Source organism: Nicotiana sylvestris, chromosome 2, assembly GCF_000393655.2.
Source record: "Nicotiana sylvestris chromosome 2, ASM39365v2, whole genome shotgun sequence".
NCBI lineage: Eukaryota > Viridiplantae > Streptophyta > Magnoliopsida > Solanales > Solanaceae > Nicotiana > Nicotiana sylvestris.
Window position 1 is genome coordinate 203,087,728 of NC_091058.1, and position 7,079 is coordinate 203,094,806.

The window sequence follows — 7,079 nt, forward strand, 5'->3', positions numbered from 1 at the left end:
TGCAGTTGTTAAAAAACGCCCAAAGGCTTGCCTATATGCAAAATACTGGTGCCTATGTTAATGCAGAAACAAATAGGTTTTTGAAATAAACTCCTTTAATACCTATAGGCATGATATCAAATAAGATTGAGGCAATTTTGAAAGAACTTGTTTCAGGAGATGTTAATACTTAATAAGACCAGTTTTAAAAATGAATGAGGCGGAGTGAAGTTGATTTATTAGGCTAAATTAAATTAATAGACAGAATTGCGAGTAGAGATCCCTATAGGCACTGATTTTAATCGATTTGCAGGCATAAAAACATGCATAAATACTCATTGTAACTGAATCGGAATTGAGTCATATAGGCATGACATCTATTATTGAACTGATTTAAGACATGATTGTTTGGAACATATAAACGTGGTTTCTAACATGACAAAATGCAGAACCTTATGAACATGATTTCTACTTGATCCAAACGAAATTAGAAGTGAAATCCTATTGGCATGATTTCTATTAGGCAAAGCAATCAGATTCAAAAGAACAAACATATGAGCATGTTTTCTATTTATGCAAGCAGTCAGACTTCAAAAATAATGTCCTAAGAGCATGATATCTACCCGTATTACCCCAGAAAGTATTCATCTACCCACCCTTTTTACTAAATACCCCAATATCTGTTTACAAATTATTACAGGCCGATGAATGAATTACATAAGTAAAATAAAAAATCAAGAAGTTATTCTATAGGGAGCCTGCAATGAGGCCCAAGTTTCCAAAAGCTTCCAATAGTATCATATGCCTTAATTCCATAGACAAATTAGAATTTAGGTGCATTAAAGTTCCATAAGGGTCTCAAGGACCCCGGACAATGCTTACACCTAGACTTAGCAACCAATACTTGAACCAGTGCAGTGTGGAAAAGCCAGCCTAAGTATGCCAAAGTTTAGAGGGTTCTCAAGAGGATCCCAAGGCAGTACACATACTAGAGGGGACAGAACTTATTAATTAAGAGTAAAGTGAAAGTGCAGGACACAAGTTGAAAAAGGTTTATTAAGGACTATATTAGAAAGTCTGTTTTGAAAGTAATTAGTAAAGCAACAGAGATTTTTGAAAAATGGATTGGAGTAGTTAACAAAGCTCAAACACCTTAGGATAGGATCACACACAGCTAGTTTACAGAATCCAAATGAATTTAGTAGTCACACAGGGGTCAAGGGGTTTGGGACACATAGAACATTTGGCTGCAAACATATAACCCAGCAAAGGTCTTAAGACTGGTTTAGACATGCTCAGAAATAGCTCACACTGGCATAGTCACATACCAGACATGAATGACACAACCACATAGAAGGGTGATAGGGATTTGGGAATTCTTGGGGATATAGGGTGGTAGGGAGACAATAAATAAGAGACAACTGGTAAGGCATGCTCAGAAACACACACAAGGGAATACACTAATCTAAAGGAAAGGGGAGACATAATAACATGCTGATAATGTACTTAACTACAAGTTTCACAACAGAGCCACAAGTAGAAGCAAACTAGAAATAAGAGAAACTGAAACAATAAGAGAAGCATGTTATTGTTGGAACTTTAAATTGAAAATAGGACATACCAGTGAAGAGAAAAGTAAGTAGAATGAGAGAACAAGAGAGAACAAATGATTAGTCTTGGCTTGCAGCCGGCTAACAGTAGCAAATAGCACAAGAGAGAGAGAGCATAGATTTTTAGTAAGGGAGGTAGTTTCTGAACCCAAGTGTTCGTATGTGTTAGTGAAAGACTGGAGTACTTATAGTTGAAAATAGGTAGTAAAATAAGGTAAGAATCATAGTAGCATAATAATTGAGGAACTCAGAATCAATCAATTAGAAAATCAAGGAAGTACTCCCTTAAGTTAAGGGAGTTAATTCAAATGGTAAAGAACAACAGCCTATAAGGCAAGAAAAAGAAAATCAGTACAGGACTAATAAGGAAAGAATCAAGGTTCAGTAAGCATAGGGTAGTCAATTAGGACTAAATTCAGAAAACCTCAATTAAGGAAATGACTCAGTAAAATAAAGTACCATAGTAGATAAGGTAATGAAATTAGTCAATTTAAACAGAAAAGTAGAATTTTAGGGTTTTAAAAGAAAACCTTTCAATCGAACCATCAAATAAGGAAATCAGAATCAAATAAAGATAGGGTCATGATTCTATATTGCAGCATATAAATAGAGAAGAACGAACAGATGTAGAAAACAGGCAAGGTCAACCATATCTACCGAATGAAGCAAGAGATGAACAAATCAAGATGAATAACAATCGCACAGAGGTGATGCAAACAGGCTAAAGACTCAGTAGAAAACCTATTCGAAACATGGTAACCAACAGAAACTTAACAAATTCAAGTAGTCATGCTAACGCACAGAACAAAACAAAGACGATCTAAGAAATTAGGACTTTTAACAAAGTCGAGTTGAAAAGGCATTAAGAACATAAAATCAGTCAAGATATGCGAGGAAAGAGGTTTAAACATAAAGAAAAATTGATTAAAAAAGTGTAGAAGAAACTCCGAGAAACCCTAATTTTAAAGAAAGTAAAATGGTTAAAAGTTGAGGATCTTTCAGAAGAAGTTCAAGAATAGTGCAAAACATAGGAAGAAACAGACTTAAAGCATTAAAAATAGCACATATCTAGGAGATTCAGACGAGAGTTAGGGTTTCAAAGGAAACCCAAATAGAAATGGAAGAACCTGCTATAAGATTCACAGATCGTAATATATATGGTGTGATTTTGCCCAAGATCACATCGGAGAAGCTGTGAACAACTAAACCAGAAATCCTAGATCCAAATCGGCGTGGCCCAGTTCCCTTGAGGGCCTCATAGATGATGAGCAAGGCGATGGAGGGACCATTGGTGGCTTGGGGTTGAAAGGTGGTCGTCGGAGATGACCGGAGAAGGAGGTAGTGGTTGAAGAATAATTAGGGTTAGGTTGAGAGAGAAGAGAGAGACGAGAGCATCTGAAGGCGGCGGATTGGAAGAGTGATTAGGGTTGGGGGGGGGGGTTGTTTAGAGTTAAAAAAGAAAAGGGCGAATAAGGGCCATTAATCTTTTAGATCAACGGCCGGGACTCAATGTGGCTTTGGGCCGGGTAGGAGTAATTGGGGCCTGGGTCAGGTAATTTGATTAGGATTGGGCTGGGATTGGGTTAGAATTAGTCTAAAATTGAAAGCCAAATCTGGCTATGATTTAAATAGCTAGTTTTCCCTATTTTAATTTATAATAAATAGTAAGTAATTTCTGGAAAATAATTAAATGTACCAAAATGATTTAAAATAAATAATTATCATTTTAAAAATATAGGGACCAATTTTACGCATATAAAATATAATTATACATTCAAAATGGGCTAACATTGCAATTATATGCAATTTAGCTAAAAAAACTAAATGTAATTATAAAAATGCATAAAACTTATATTACCCATATTTTGGCATAAGTATAGAAATCAAATAAATAAATTATCATAACAATAATTTTGAAAATAATTATTGAGGATTTTATTCATAAAAAGGGAGAAAATAAATTAATTTAAACCCTTAAAATTATGGAAACAATTATAAAACCTTGCGCATGCTTATATATGCATATATATGCTATTTTGAAGGTATTTATGTATATTTAAAATATATAGGAAAAATTGGGTATCAACACTACTTTCTGGGGTGTTGGAGTGGTAATGGAGCCTAGGTCGTTCGATTCATTTGATCATCCTAATGTTGATACCCAATTTATTTCTATATATTTTAAATATGTAAACGACCTTCAATATGGCATATATATTCATATATAAGCATATCCAAGGTTTTTATTATTTTTTCATAATTTTAAGGTTTTAAATTGATTTATTTTCTCCCCTTTTTTATCCATAAAATCCCCAATAATTCTTTCCAAAATTATTGTTTTGATAATTCATGATTGAAGAGGGAATCAAGGGGGAACACTTGGAGGTAAGATTTATGTACTTAATACTCAATCCTAATGTGTTTTCTACCTAATTAATCATGGAATTTGTAGAATTTAAGCCTAAATATTGAAGAAACTAGGGTTTGTAATTGGAGACCAAAAATTAGGGATTTGAGGGGTCATTTGTGGTTGGATTTTGGCACTTTTGATATGAATGAACTCGGGGAGTGATAAGGAGTTTGTTGATATAATATTTATCGGATTCCAAGACGTGGGACCGGGGGTCGGGTTTGGTCAATTTCGGAATTTGTGTTGTAATTTGATTACTTTCGAGTGGGTTTTCCCTTAGCATATTTGATGGTTATGTACTGATTTTGGTTAGATTTGGAGCATCCGGAGGCCGATTTGAGAGGCAAAGGCATCGCGGGCTAGAGTTTGGACCGGATAGAGGTGAGTGATGATTGTAAATGTTGTCTTGAGGGTGTGAAACCCCGGATTTTACATCGTTGTGCTATTTTGAGGTGACGCATACGCTAGGTGACGAGCGTGGGGTCGTGCACCGTTGGGACTATGACTTAGTCCGTCCCGTATGACTGTTTAACTGCGTATTTGATTGAAAACTATTTGCCATCATCATGTTTTGGGTTGAATGCCATATTTGGGCCTCGTGCCAACTGTTTTGGACCCTTAGGAGATTTTTACTACTACTCCTTACTGTTTTGACTTTAAATTGTACTCAGTCATGCTATATTCTACTGTTTTCATAACTCAGCCATGTTTACTCTGTTTTGACATCTTAAATGATATTTTAAGCCGAACATCATACTTTTACTATGCCCGAGTGGCTTTTAGAGATTTTTGACTGAGTAGGGCTGAGGGCCTGTATTGTGAGGTTATTATGGGATCAGGCTGTGCGCTACAGCGGCATTGTGTTGATTCATGATTATGAGGCTGAGAGCCTGAGTTGTACGCCACCAGATGGCTTGATATGAGGCCGAGAGCCTGTTCGATTATGCCACGAGATGACTTGTTATTACGCCTGGGCCATAAGGGCCCCCTCCCGGAGTCTATACAACCCCAGTGAGCCCAGGTACCCAATGTGAGATGTGATATAGCCCGAGGGGCTGATGTTGTTCCATGTTATTGCCCGATAGGCTGATGTTGGTATTTTGCCTGAGGGGCTGATTTATGTTTCTATCTTTTGTCCCTGTCTTCGTTTACTCATTTGAACTATTAAAAGATGTTTTAAAGAGGTTTTTGCTGAACTAAGGTGTTTTTATAAGTTTTCACTATTTTATTGCATTGTATTGGCTTTATACTGCCTCTTTGTAGCATGTTGATGTGTTTTACGTGTTTTCTTATCGCTCAACTGCCTTTACTTTTATTACTTACTGAGTTGGCATACTCATATTACTCACTGCACCCTGTGTGCAGATTCAAGAGCCTCGGGTCCTGCTAGTGAGGGTTGATTGCTTCCAACAACCTGTTCGGAGTTCACTAGTTAGCTGCTCGGCGTTCGCAGCCCAATACTTCTCCTTCCTATATTTATTTTCATTTGTACTGGATTTGTAGTAGACTATGTAGACTTTTCCTACTCTTAGACGGATGTTTAGATGCTCATGATTGTTGACACCCCGATGTCGGGTTGTGTTTATTTCCACATTTATTTGGTTTCACTTTATTTTTAGGATTTATCACTTATTAATGAATTAAATTGAATTATTATAACTGTTTAAATGGATTGGGGATTTGTGTCGGCTGGCCTTGTTCCACGATAGGTGTCATCACAATCGGGTCCGGGTTTAGGATCTTGACATTAATGATATGAGGCCTTTTGAGGAAAATCGTGCGGGCTTGGCCCAAAGCGGACAATATACACCATGTTAAGAGTATCTTTTGGCCGTTTTAGCCCAGCAACTGGTATCAGAGCCCAAGTTCAGCGGAACGAGTATGGAGATGGCGGAGTGATGGTGCAGGGCGGTGCACACACAAGAAGAAGCTAGTTGCGGGCTTCGGTTGCCATAATACTCTAACAATGTGGGTGGCACACAGTGAATCTCAAAAATTGACCCGTGAATCGTGATACTGGGCCACGTGAAACTTAATTCGAGGGGATATTATTGGGTGTGCGAACAAAGTCCCTCATTGGTAGCTGAAAAAATTGGGAGTCTACATATAAGATGTATGAATCTCTTAATGGTGTGAGGCCTTTTGGGAAAAATCGTGCGGGCTTGGCCCAAAGCGGACAATATCACACCATGTTAAGAGTATCTTTGGACTGTTTTAGCCCAACAAGAGCAGCACCACAAGTCCAAACCATCATGCATAGCCTTCAGCTTTTGTAGATAGCTCGTAGTTATGATGTATAGACTTTATCCTTAGGTGTTTATATAAATAGCTGACTGAGTTAGTCGAGCTATTGTTTTGTAAAGATTTATACTGGTGATTAATAAAAAAGTTAGTTACCAAAAAAAATTCCCAAAAATTAAAGCATTAATTGAAAGCGGATTTAGGATTTGAAACTTGTGGATTATTACAGCACCTTCAAGTTAATATAAAATAATTTGAGTTCACAATCAAATATTTATATATATCTAATAATTTTTAATATATATATATATATATAGACACATACACACATACACACACCTAAATCCGCATGGTCTGAGCAAAAACCATTGAATTCCTCATTAAATAAAGAAAAAACTTGAAAGCGGAAGTCCACCAAACACATATCACCAGCAAATAGTTTTTTGGCCAAATACATATGCAGACCCTTAAAGTTGCCAGAAAATCCTATTTAAACACTTGAACTTAGCTTTGTTCCAATTGAATATAATACTGTGTTCATAACCATATCTATTAGGCACAACTAGCTCACTTGGCACATAACGTGGGGCACACAACATTTGAGCGTGTGAATATTATTACAGATGGACTCTAACGGTAATATTTTAAAAAACAATTAAATATATACCTATTTAACCTATTTAGTATAAACCATAATTTCATTTCCCTTTCGGTTAGTTCTGCTCCAATTGCTTCCAAATTAGGCCGAGAGAATTCTTCATTTCTTTCCACTTCTTTTTCGTTTCTCTCTATTTCTTCTTTGTTTCTTTGTAATTCTTCTGAATTTCTTTCTAATTCTT